This window comes from Cryptomeria japonica, chromosome 10 (assembly GCF_030272615.1).
Source record: "Cryptomeria japonica chromosome 10, Sugi_1.0, whole genome shotgun sequence".
Taxonomy (NCBI): Eukaryota; Viridiplantae; Streptophyta; class Pinopsida; order Cupressales; family Cupressaceae; genus Cryptomeria; species Cryptomeria japonica.
This window is the reverse complement of record NC_081414.1, coordinates 806,454,643-806,469,478: the sequence shown is the minus strand read 5'-3', so window position 1 is coordinate 806,469,478 and position 14,836 is coordinate 806,454,643.

Below are 14,836 nucleotides of genomic sequence, written 5' to 3'. Positions count from 1 at the left end.
AGTAGAGTCTGTTGTTGGTTCATCCTCAAAGTCATCACTTACTCCTTCCTCATCCACTATGTAGCATTGTTTTTTTTTTTCTTGAATCTATATCTATTCTGATTAGGCTTAAATTATTTCTTAACCCTCTCTTCAAATCTTGCATTCCTTTCAGGACATCTAGATGCAAAATGACCAGTCTTATTACATGAAAAACATTTAAAAAGTGTTTTTCCTTCATACTTACTTCATGTCGGTCCTTTAGGTACTCTTCTAGAAAATAACACTTCAAGTTGCTGAAATTCTTCATCATCTTTCCTCATGTCTTCCCATGCCTTTGCATATAAGGATTTCCAATCACTTTTGCTGGTAGATGACAATGCATGAAAAGAAAGTTCAAAATTTGCAGGTACAGAAGGTCCCAATTCTTCAAGACGAAAAGAAAATAATTTCCCAATAAAAATGTCTCTGTTAACTAAAGTGTTTGCCATTGTTCTCAGTTCATTAATTATAGTTGCCTTTATCTTGTAAGCTGGTGGAAGGGCTCTCAAGAATTTGGAAACTATTTCATCTTCACTCAGAGATCCTCCACAACATTGAATTCCCATGACAATCTCATTTACTCTTTTCATAAATGTAGCAATTTTTTCATTATCTTCCATCTTCAAGTTCTCATACCTTACCCGGTAACCATCAAGTTTAGCAATTTTGACAGTAGGATCACCTTCACTCCAAGTTTTCAATTTATTCCACATAACCTTTGATGATAATTTATCAGTCAATTCCATGATTTTCTGACCAGTAAGTGCACACAAGAGGGATTCTCTAGCTCTGCAATCATTTTCAATATTCTTGTCCAGGTCTGCAGGAGCAAGATTGTCAAATATCGGATCATAAGGTGTATATCCTTTCTCAGTGATCTCTAAAATATCATTGCCAAGACATCTAAGATGAGTCTCCATTTATATTTTCCATATCCCATAATTTGTTCCATCAAACTTAGGGATTTCTCTTCTGAAAATAGTTGCTCGTGGATTTGAAGTATTAGCTACCATAGGATCTACCTCAAGTGGTTAAGCTTTTGCAGAAGAGGACCAAAGCTTTGATACCAATTATTAGGATAACCGGTGGATAACTGAGAGAGGGGGGGTGAATCAGTTGTCAATAGACTATAGTAATCAAACCACTTTATAAACTTTAACTAGAGTACATAAACATTGAATACTGGAATAGTAGAAACAAATACTAGTAAGAAATAAAACTTAAGAATGAAACAGAGAATTAACACAATGCAACCATACCACATAACACCATTATTTGTACATGAAAAGTTTGGTAAAGGGAAAAACCACAGTGGGAAGCCTACCCACAGTCAGATGATACTTCTGTAGAAAGTATGTGATACAATAAGGGGCCTGCACATGCAGGAAGGCACACTTCTGAGAGCTTACAACTCATTACAAAAGAGTCTCACTAACTACAGAGAGGTTATAACCACCTCAAGATAATTGGACAACAATCCAAGAGAATTAACTCTCAGAGATAGCATCTACCATGCCTGATTATAGTCTTGGTTAAGCTCAATACCTGAGGCCTTTGACCTCGTACTTAACCCAATTTGATCACCTATGATCGACCAAATCTCATTCGCATATGATATAACATTCCTCAACCATGAAAATTTCATTTCCATTCCATACCATGATCTACAATGAGATCTTACATGAATTTATACAAACCTTAAGGCCTAAACCAATTAGGTCAGCAACCTAAAAGATATTACAATAAGATCATTACATATATCCATATTACAATCATATTCCATGTCGGCTTACGACCAAACCAACAATAACCAATTCATACATCATCCAGGTAATGTGTAGAGAACATGTTTGTTAGGTCCCAGAGACAAATGAGAGGGGGGGTGAATCAATTGTCTAATAAATTTAATCAAAATTAACTTAACCAAAACTTAATGCTTAATACTGGTAAACCAAACTTTATTCCGGTAGATAGTTTTATCAGTTAATTGCAGTACTGGTAAAGATTAATGCATGAAATAGAAATACAATAACATCCACAACACATAAGACAAATATTTGTATGTGGAAACCCCGTAGGGGAAAAACCATGGTGGGAAGCCTTACCCACAATCAAATGATACTACTGCAGATAGTATGTGTGTACAATAAGGATTCTGCACATGTAGAAAGGCAAGCTGCCTAGAGCTCACTGCTCAATCACAAAATGAGAGTCACACTGACTACAATTGGATGGTTAAATCCAATGATAATGTACTACATAAAATAGCATCTTCATATGCTAGATTTAGTACCAGTTTAGTTCTAATTGCTTTCTCAAAAACCTTCCTTCAACCTTCAAATGATGTCTACGTGTATAGCTCTACTTATTTTTGCATATACCTTATTACAATAACTTTTCCCAATCGCATATCAATCTCACAAATGAGATCTTACATTTATGACATAACCTAAGACCAATTGAATAGGTCGGCTCACTAAAAGATAGTAAAATAAAATCAATTACAAATAAATCAATATCTGATGCATGATGTTGGTTCAATGCATTTACAATAATTATAAATCATCTCCATGATGTGTCGTGATGATCTGGAATAGATAAGCATGTCGTTGTATATCCTGGACCTATTTGCAAGTAACAGTGAATATTCAAACTCGAATGTACCAATGAACAAATCACCAAGACAAAGTGTCCAAATGATGTCTTCAATATTACCAAGTAGTATCCAAGTGATTCCAAGTGCTAGTGAAAAATATATCCTACTAGTGAACCAAATACCGGTGACTGTGCATAAGTCACTTGCTTGCTGATGAACATAACCAAGTCTCCAAGTGCTCATAAGTGTTGACAAGTGATGATAGGTGTTGACATCAATGAAAAAATCATATCAACATATCCAAAATACCAGCAATCTCCCCCTTTGGCATTGATGGCAACACAAGATGGAAAAACCATCAAAGTGCCAAATCAAAAATGCAAAAAACCAAAATTCAACAATCTCCAGAAATGAAAATACACATACAGAGAGTTATATATATCTCCAACAATCTCTCCCCAAAGTAACAATCTCTCCCCCAAGGGATAATGTGTTTTTCCATATCAATCTCTACCCCTTTGACATCAAATGCCAAAGCATTACAAAAACCAGTTTCATATACAAAATACCAACTTATTATACCAACTACTCCCCCTGAGAAGTAGCTCTCCTCATCAAAGCCGGAATAAAAGATTTCTCTGTTAATTCTGTCGGTTGATGATAAACATCAATTGTCTAAGTCTCTAACGGTGGGGGTAGGACTCCAAGTTGTTCTCTAAGATATTCAAAAGTTTCCTTAGGCAAAGGCTTTGTAAAAATATCTGCAATCTGCTCTTTAGTATTCACATAAACCAATTTCACTTCTTTTGCTTCAATATTCTCTTTTAGAAAATTGAATTTGATAGAAACATGTTTAGTCTTTGATATATCAATTGTTGTCATATTATCATAGTAAATAGTTATAGGTTCCTTGCATTTTACCTTTATGTCCTTCAAAATTTGTTTGATCCATAATGCATGTGTATAGTTAGTTGTTGCTGCAACATATTTTGATTCTGCTCTTGATAGACTTGTACAACTCTGTTTCTTGCTCAACCATGAAATTAGTCTGCTACCAAGAAAAAATGCTCCGCCGATAGTTCTCTTTCTGTCATCCACATCTCTTGCCCAATTAGCATTTGTATATGCACATAAATCAAAATTTTCATCTCTAGGATACCATGAACCAAGATTTGTCGTGCCTTGTAGGTACCAAAAAATCCTTTTCACTATTGATTCATGATTTTCTTTAGGATTACTCTGAAATATTGAAACAATACATACTGTATTCATAATATCAGGTCTTGTTTGTGTCAAATAAAGTAAACCTCCTATCATAGACTTGTATCTAGTCGGATTGATAGGTGTTGATTCATCCTTCAAATATAATTTATCAGTTGTAGTCATAGGTGTGCTTACCGGTTTACAGTTTTCCATTCCAAATTTATTTAGTAATATACCTTTATCATTCTGTGAAATCTGCAATCCTAAAAAGAGTTTTATCTCTCCAATCATAGACATTTCAAATTCTTGTTGCATTTTGTTAGAAAAGTCTTTACACAATCCATCTTCTCCTCCAAAAATTATATCATCAACAAAAACTTCAATAACCAAGATGTCATCATTAGTCACTTTGTAGTATAGATTGCTGTCAGCATTACCTTTAGTGTATCCAAGCTTCAGAAGATATTTGTCCAATTTAGCATACCAAACTCTAGGAGCTTGTTTCAATCCATATAAAGCTTTCCTTAACCTATGAACCATGTCTTTGTTATCTATCAAAGAAGATTCATCAGGTTGTTCAATATAAACTTCTTTTTCAAGATCTCCATTCAGAAATGCACATTTAACATCCATTTGATATACTTTGTAGTTCTTGTGTGCTGCAAAGATAATAAAAGTCTGACTGCCTCAATTCTAGCTACCGGTGCGAAGGTTTCATTGTAATCAATTCCTTCTTTCTTTGAATATCCCTTACACACTAATCTTTCTTTTTTTTTATTACCTTACCATCTTCATTAAGTTTATTTCTGAAAACCCATTTAGTTCCAATTACATTTTTGTCTTTAGGTCGGGGAACTAATGACCAAGTGTCATTCCTTTCAATTTGTTCCAATTCATCTTCCATAGCTTTAATCCAATATTTATCTTCACATGCCTCATTAATTGATGTAGGTTCAATTTCAGAAATAAGACATACCTCTTCATTTTCCAATCTTCCTCTAGTCATAGCTCCTTGAAATTTGTTTCCAATTATCTGATCTTCAGAATGATTCAATCTTACATACCAGGGTGTTTTTTCTTGCTGTTGTTCTTCAGTAACTGTTGAATCTCCAGATGATGCCAGTGTAACTGGATCACTATTCTGTACCAGTCTATTCACAGTAGGTTCATTTGTGATTATCTCTATTGCTAGTTCAGAGTCTGTGTACCTTGAATTTCCTCTAAATTGTTCATCAATCTTCACATTTGCACTCTCAACAATTTTATTCAATCTCTTGTTAAAATATCTATATGCCTTGCTCTTAGATGAATAACCAAGAAATATTCCTTCATCACTTCTAGGATCAAATTTGCTAATATACTCATCTCTTCTAATATAGCATTTACTTCCAAATATTCTGAAATATTTAAGATGAGGAGTATTACCAAACCATAGTTGATGTGGGGTCTTACCAGTTTCACCTTTGATGTGAACTTTTTTGAATGTATAAATTGTTGTATTGACCTGTTCTCTCCAGTATATATGAGGTAGATTTGCTTCTAATATCATACTTCTAGCTGCATCCAAGATAGTTCTATTTTGCCTTTCTACAACTCCATTTTGCTAGGGTGTCTGGGGTGTTGATAACTATCTTTTGATCCCATTCACTTCACAAAATGTATTAAATTCTTTAGATGTGAATTCACCTCCTTGATCTAATCTCAAACATTTTATTTTCTTGTCGGTTTCATTTTCTACCATCAACTTGAATAGTTTGAATTTCCCAAATGCTTCAGATTTTTGTTTGAGAAAAGTAACCCAACACATTCTAGAATAGTCATCAATGAATAGCATAAAATACCTATCTCCTTGTATACTTGTAGTTCTTGCTGGACCATATTGATAAGTATGAATTAAATCAAGAACATTGTTAGACTTTTCTGGAATACACTTGAAAGTTGCTCTAACTTGCTTTCCAAATTGACATTCCTTACATACCAGATTGTGAGGTTTAACAATCTTAGGTAAATCTATTACTGCCTTATTTGTACTGATTTTCACAATGTAATTAAAATTTACATGACAAAATCTCCTATGCCATAACTAACTTTCATCAATATGTGCAATCAAACATGCTTTCTCATTGTTTTTCAAATGAAAGATATTACCTCTAGTTTGATTATCGGTTGCAATTTCCAAACCAGTTCTGTTTAAGATTTTGCATTTACCATTCTTGAATTGTAATTGAAATCCTTTCTCAACTAATTGACCAACACTCAAAAGATTATGCTTCAAACCTTCAACATAGTAAACATTATTAGTATTGTGCTTACCATCAAAAGATAAAGTTCCTTTTCCTTTCATTGAACAAGCTTTATCATCTCCAAATCTTACTAAACCTCCATTGTATTCCTGAAAGGTTAAGAATTTACTCTTATCACCAGTCATGTGATGTGAACATCTTGAATAAATAATCCATTCATCCTTATCTTCAACTTTAGCTGCTAGGGCTTGCTCTACCTGTTGAACAGTAGGTGTCAGTTGATCTTCTATTATAGCAACAAAAGCACATCCATTATCTGTTAGATCCTCATCAGAATCATCAGTAACTCCTTCATCAGCATAATAACAATATTTTTCTCTATTCTTCTTAAACTTGTAATTCTGATAGTAAGGGTTAGGCTTATATGTTCTCTTAGTTTCTTCTCTTAATCTTGCATGTCTATCAGGACATCTAGAAGCCATATGACCAATATTATTATAGTTAAAACATTTAAAGGGTGTTTTACCTTCATACTTACTTCCAATTGGACCTTTAGGCATTTTCCTTGCAAATAGTGCTTCAAGTTCTTCAAGTTCTTCATTTTCTTTCTTGCTTTCTTCAAGTTCTCTTGCATAGAAAGCTTTCCAATTAGATTTATCAGATGATGATGATGATGATGCAGACGATGATGATGCCTTGAAAGCTAGATTTGTCTTAATAGTAGTAATATGACCAAATTCCTCAAGCTCAAAAGTTGAAAGTTTTTCAACCAAGGTGTCTCTAGATACTGATGCATTAGGCATTGTTCTCAATTCATTTATAGCAGTAACATTCATTTTATATGCCGGTGGAGAAGTTCTTAAAACTTTTGAAACAATTCCATCTTCACTTAAGGTTCCTCCACAGCGTTTTATACCCAAAATAATTTTATTTACTCTTTCCATAAAAGCAAAAATCCTTTCATCTTCTTCCATTTTAAAATTTTCATACTTGACCCAAAAGCATTCAACTTTTGCAATTTTGACTCTGGAATCTCCTTCATTCAATGTTTCTAGTTTGTCCCAAATAGCTTTAGCAGTAGATCTGTCTGATAATCTCATGACTTGTTTATCTGATAATGTGCTCAAAATTGCTTCTCTTGCTTTGCAATCATTTTCCTCATCTTTAGCCAAGTTAGGTGGATTAGGTTGACCTTGAGTAGGAGTAGTATAGAAATTATTTGTAACATCTCATATGTCCTTTCCAATGTAATTCAAATGTGTCTCCATCCTGATCTTCCATATTCCATAGTTAATTCCATCAAGTTTTAGATTGTCCTTCCTAAAATAGTTAGAAGACATTAGATCTCCTCAAGCTGTTAAACTTCTACAAAAGAGGACTAAGCTCTTATACCAATTGTTAGGTCCCAGAGAAAACTGAGAGGGGGGGGGGGGGGGGTGAATCAGTTGTCCAATAAATTCAACCAAAATTAACTTAACCAAAACTTAATGCTTAATACTGGTAAACCAAATTTTATGTTGGTAGATAGTTTTATCAGTTAATTGCAGTACCGGTAAAGATTAATGCATGAAATAGAAATACAATAACATCCACAACACATAAGACAAATATTTGTATGTGGAAACGTCGTAAGGGGAAAAACCACGGTGGGAAGCCTTACCCACAATGAAATGATACTACTGCAGATAGTATGTGTGTACAATAAGGATTTTGCACATGCAGAAAGACAAGCTGCCTAGAGCTCACTGCTCAATCACAAAATGAGAGTCACACTGACTACAATTAGATGGTTAAATCCAATGATAATGTACTGCATAAAGTAGCATCTTCATATGCTGGATTCAGTACCGGTTTAGTTCTGATTGCCTTCTCGAAAACCTTCCTTCAACCTTCAAATGATGTTTGCATGTATAGCTCTTCTTATTTTCATATATACCTTATTACAATTCATTTTCCCAATCGTATATCAATCTCACAAATGAGATCTTACATTTATACCATAACCTAAGACCAATTGAATAGGTCGGCTCACTAAAAGATATTACAATAAAATCAATCACAAATAAATCAATATCTAATGCATGATGTCGGCTCAATGCATTTACAATAATAATAAATCATCTCCATAATGTGTTGTGCTGATTTGGAATAGATAAGCCTGTCGGTGTATATCCTGGACCTATTTGTCAGTAACAAAAAATATGCAAACTCGAATGTACCAATGAAAAAATCACTAAGACAAAGTATCCAAACGATGTCTTCTACATAACCAAGTAGTCTCCAAGTGATTCCAAGTGCTAGTGAACCAAATACCTGTGACTGTGCATAAGTGACTTGCTTGCTGGTGAACATAACCAAGTCTCCAAGTGCTGATAAGTGTTGATAAGTGATGATAGGTGTTAACATCAATGACAAAACCATATCAACATATTCAAAATACCAACAATGTTAACATGATACCGATCTATAAACTAGATAGATATCGGACCTAATCTGGTTCCACCACACCAAAGCAATGTCTTCAATTAGTTGAAGCATGATCAAGGATCACCTTCTCCATCCTGGATTCCATCTAGAAGCCGCACCAACACCACTTATGCATTATGTCAAAGATTCTCAGTGAAATCTCTACCAGTTAAACCTGAAACCCTTACTGGTAACACAAGATCTTCTACTGGTAACTAAAACATGTCTGCTAATAGCCAACCATAACACCTAGTGTTGACATCAATGACAAAACATCAATGCAACACATAAATAATTTATCCATATTGCCAACATTTTGAGACTTGGCGGATGGAGATCATTGTTGTGGCGTATAAACCTATTCTTGGTCCCAATTGATCTAGGTTATGGACCGGCTTTAATTAAACGTGTGGATAGGACATATTGATGTATTTCCAGGATGTCATACATGTTGATATTATTTTTCTGGTCTAAGGCCGACATGGCTTGTAATTATGTAATTGGTTTATTGTCTAGTGGCTGACCTGATTGTTTATGATTGAGGGTTTGTATATATAGATGTAAGATCTCATTGTAGATTATCATGGTTATTGTAAGAGGTCTTGGTCAGGGAATGTAACGTGTGAATAATTTAATATCATTCAGGCAGAGGAGTTGGTCGATCATTGGAGATTGAATTAGGTTTATGTAAGAGGATTTAGTTCTTCAGCATTGAGCTTAACCCAAACTGTACTCAGACATAGGAGATGCTATCTTTTGTAGTTCAACTCTTCTTTGGATTGTAGTCTAGATTTATATGTAGTTAGTGAGGCTCATTTCATGATGAGAAGTGTGCTCTAGGCTGTTGGCCTTCCTACATGTGCAGGCCCCTCAATTGTAAGTCATATTCTTACTGCATAAGTATTATCTGACTGTGGGTAGGCTTCCCAGCATGGTTTTTCCCTTTACCAAGTTTTCTACGTACAAATCTTGGTGTCATATGGATGGTATTTATTTTGTGATTATTGTTTATGCTTAATTTTCTTATCTTCTATTCTGGTATTAATGTTTTGGGTCTTGATATTAAAGTTTAAATAGCTAATGCTTCCGGTAATCTATGACAACTGATTCACCCCCCCTCTCAGTTGTCTTCTGATTATTTGAATTGTCTAATAGTTTCAATATGCATTTATCATCTAGAAAATTCTCTTCTCTGAAATGTGTCATTTTAACATTTTCATACTCATCCAAGTAAGCATGAATGTAAATACACACATCTTAAATATGGAGAATTTCTAGCATTGTTCATATTCATGAGATCATTCCTCATCATTCAACTCTTGTACTCATTAACTTTATGACCAAATTTGTTGCAAGCATAGAATTGACAATTAAATGGTTGAGGCCTTGAGGGCCTAAATTAATTCATGTTCATCCTACTCCTACATTCAGTAGCCTTATGTCTAATATCATTGCAAAAAATAGATTATCATTAAAAGGTTGAGAGTACATGGTTTGAGCAATTTGATTTTTAGTTGACCTTTTGTAATTCTTCCTTTTGTTCTAGACTTGAGTAAAATTTTTCATATCTCCTTTTGTATTCTTGGATTCATCCTGAGCTTTTTCTTTACCTTTCTCATTCATGCCATTAGTTTTAGAGCTTTCCCCCTTTTCAAAAATATTGCCACCTTTATTCGTTTGTGGTTTCTGATAACTAAGAATCTCATCAAGCAGATCAAGTACCACCTTTGAGTTTCAAAACTTTCTCTATTTGTTCTTTTGCATCATTCAATTCCTTTCTTAGAGTAATAATCTCTTCCTCAAGCTTGGTACATTCAAGAGTTTCATCATGAATTTTGGTGTCCAAACAATCAATAACTTTCTTTCCTTCTTCAACTTGAATCTTTAGGTTTTTTATAAAGATAAACGGGTTTTACATGGACCCAGAACCAAAAGTTTAACAAAAGTTGGCCATCAGCCAAATAGACATAAACCAATAGCAAAATAGGTGAGCACCCCAGAATAGTCATGAAATCAAATGAGACATAGACAACAAAACAAAAGCACTCAATTAAGAGAGTGCACCAACTCCTTGTTCTTCTGGATGGTAATCTTATTGATTTCCTCCAGCTCCTCCATAATGAATCAGGAGGTTCCCTTATTGCTGCTCTTGCTTCTGGTCCTAGAAATAGGGCCTCTGGTTTTGTTGTCTCCAGTAGCCATGTCTTCACCTCCAATGTCATTCTCAGGTTCACTATGAGTGGATTTGTATTTTGCAACTTGAATCTTTAGGTTTACTATTTCATTTTTTTCCTTTTTTGAGTTTTTCATCACAATTTATGCTTCCTTCAATTTCATCCTCTACCATTTTAAGTTTGTCTTTGCATTCTTTACACTATGTAGTTTTATATTTAAATCTAATAATCATCCTTTCTACCTTATTGAATTTTATTTTGTGATAATATTCACATTCTTCCCTTCCAACATCTAAATCATCAAGAGAAGAACAAAGTTATCCTTCTAGTCTACCTCAAAATCAACAAGGTTAAGATCCCATCCTTCAACTTTCTCTTCTAAGTGTACATCCAAAAGAATCTGACCATTCAAGATCACTCCAAATCCTTTTGTGTTCAAATACAAGATCTACCCTAGTTGTTAGACTGTTACCTTAGGAGCCTTCTTTGATACCAATTGTTGAACAAACCTAGATTCTAGGATGTTGAATCAACATTAACTAAAACATTAATCATCCATTAATATTTAAACCATTAAATCATATCTGCAAAAGTAAAGAACAAAAAAACCATAGTTAACATAAAATAATCCCAAGATGTTCTACATAGAAAACCCAAGGAGAGATAAACCATGGTGGATCAACTCACACTATATGAAATAGTTATTACAATGCTTATTTTGGTCTCATTGCCAAGAAAAATTGCTACTCATTGAATGGACTTGCAGGCCTAAGGCATGCTACCCTAGGTCAAGATACAATAGACTTGCAAACTAAAGATCACTTATGTAGAGAAAGATACAATGAGATTACAAGAAGAGACATAATGTGAATTTTTGTAAAAGAAGCATCTAACAAACATAGTCCTCTTTTTAGCCCAAATACTCTATCACATCTATTTCATATGCTCCATAATCATTTGATATATTATAGGATTATTTCACATATTACAAAACTTTACATCAACTCTTACATCTTCAAAAATGATTTATCCTTCCTTATATATCCTATACAACATCCCAAAGAGTTAATTAGGTCATCTAAAATACAACCTAACATTAAACATGTGACACAACATAGCTTGACCTTAGACATGTGTATCATCCATAAAATCAGATTGTGGATCAACTCAATAGTTAATTTAATTCCAAATGTAGATGAGGAAAATGTCTCAGATCTCATTGAATTAGGATTCAGATTTATTCCAACATCCTCAGTAGAGTACCTGCAAGAACAAACATAAGGAACACTAAAACAAACCAAACATGCAAAATCTATAGGAATTTTAACTCTATTGCACTCCTATCACCAAGACTTCATGATTAAGAATTTGAATGCCCTCAGAAAGGAATTGCACAAAGAGCCACGATGAATGAATATTTTGAAGATGAAATGCAAATGATGTGAAAACTAGGAAAAAACCAAATGCAAGATAGTAGAAATACGAGAATGCCGAAGATAAACTAAGTGCTAGATTGCTAGATGGTTTAAATGAGAGAGAGGGGTTGGGTTTTTATAGATATCCTTAGGGTGGATCCAAGTTGTAGGGTGAATGTGGGATAAATAATAAGGCTTGAAATTTTTAATCCCACATGTGTAAGGTGGATGCAAATGGGTAGAGGAGGAAGCATAAATGAGTCATGTAGATGCTTATGCACATGTTTATAAAGATGGATATATTAAATTAAATAATAGATGATAAATGATAATAATATTAATGAATGGTAGATGAAAGAATATTAACATTATTAAATGGATAAATGATAATATTGATATTGATGATATATATAATATTAATGAATTAATGATGGATATATGATAAAATAAGAATAATATTAATGATATTATTCATAATGAATACATGATGATAAATGATAAATATTAATAATGGATAATACACGAAAAATGAAGTGAATCCACTTGGGCTTAAGATGACAAATTTTATGTGTCTACATTTTGCCCCTCTTTGAGACAATGTAGCCTATCGGGTTGTTTCAAAGAAAATGATCAACTGATAAATGTCATCGGGAGGAAGGCCCTCTAAAAGGTAAAACAAAAAGAGCCTATTGTTCAAGACATAAAAGACACTGGTTAATTTTAAAGCACCAATTTGAAATGTGATCTAAGCTGAAAAATCAGACAATCTGTTTCAAATCACCATTTCTTCGACATGTGTCCTGCATCAAAATGACACTAGTAGTTTCAAGATTATGGTCTTCAACACACAAGAATAGATGCCCTACAAAATCCAAATGTCAAAATATTAGTTCACAAAAAGATAAAAAAATAAAAAAAATCAAAACACAAGAACACAAAACTAAACATTAGTCTAATTAATAAAAATTTAAAATTTAATCTAATTAACAAAATAAAAATCTAAACTAACTAACAATTTAAAAATCTAATTCTAATTAAAAAATTAAAAATCTAATCTAACTAACAAATTAAAAACTAATTCTCATAAACAACTTAAAAATCTAATCTAACTAACAAATTAATAACTAAATCTAATAAACAAATTAAAAATCTAATCTAACTAACAAATTAAAATCTAATTCTAATCTAATTAGAAAAACTAATTAACAAACAAAAAAATCTAAATAAACAAAATTTAAAATCTAACTAAAAAACAAAACAAAATCTAAAATCTAAAATCTAATTAAAAAATAATTAAAAAAATCTAAGAAAAACTAATTAAAAACACTGAATTAAAAAAACTAACTTAACCGTGGTAACCCTGGAAAATCTGCCATTGGTATTGGTTTTTGATAGTAAGGCTTGTATTATTAAAGCACAATGTTAGTGTATTTCTAGCGGGACCAATAATGTGGCCGAGCTTCATGGCCTTTCTACTGGGCTTGATTTGCTCCTTTCATTGCATCTATTGGATGTTGTTATAGAAGGTGACTCTCAGGTTATTTTTCACATGGTCACTAATCACTCATCACATTCTTGGCATCTAAAATATTGGTTGGACAAGATACTCGCTCAGCTTGAGTTTTTTAATTCCTTCTCTATGGTCCACTATTACAGGGAAGCCAACAAGGTGGTAGACTTCTTGGCCAATAAAGCACTAGATGAAGATATCCAATCTTTGGTTGATGTGGATTCCAGTATTTTACCACCTCACCCAGTTTAATTGATCCTAACCAATTTGTAGAGTCATGACTTCATACCTTGTTTGGTGATTATATTCAGACATGCAATTTAATGTGGTGTTGGTGGCCTTTTTGGTCTTCATATCCTCACTAAGTCTGCATTATTGTGTGTAATTCCAGTCTGGGTACAGGTTGGGGTTTTTGTTTTAATAGGTTGGGACTTGTGGTGCAGGAGCATCTTGTAATCATGCTTTACACTGTTCAAAAATTCAAAAATGAAAATCGTGCTTCATAGTTTCAAGTGGTTGTTGCCTACACAAGGTTTTATTTATGATGATCTTTGATGCTCGTACTACTGTCCGAGCAGCTCGCTTGAAGTTTTAATGATTGTTTTCATTTCTTCTTTTGCGGTGGCAGATTTGGAATTACTTTTGGAATTACTTCTTTTCATTTGGGGGATCTCATTTGTGTGGCTATCTTGTTTTATTTCTTTCAAACTTATGTCTAATTATGGTCATGGTTATTGCGAAGAAGTTCTCATCATTTTTTCTTAAGGTCGCGGCTTGTGGTTGTTTCTTCGCACGTTTGTCGTGGGTTTTCTTGTGCTAATATTATCTGTTGCATCCTTTGGTGGCCAAGCTTGTTCTCTCATAATGGCATTTGTTGTCTTTATAATCTCGTATTCTCTCTTGTTTTTGCATTATCCCTTTTATGGAGTCTATGGGCTATAGAATATTGATGCCTATTAAGCAACATGACTTCCAGGACTCTCATGATTTTGATGATAAAAAGCTTGGCCATCTATTTCAAATTTATTCTCTGGATTTCTCTCTAGCTTTTCACAAGGTTTTGGGCAAACAATGGCTCGTGGAAAATGCAGGTTGTTTTCTTGCTGAGGTTGCATCTCATTTTTTCACTATCTGTATGGACTTTCTCCTGGATTCTTCTATGGTCAGGACACTTTTTTGATGCATACTTTCATCCCTATTTCTATACT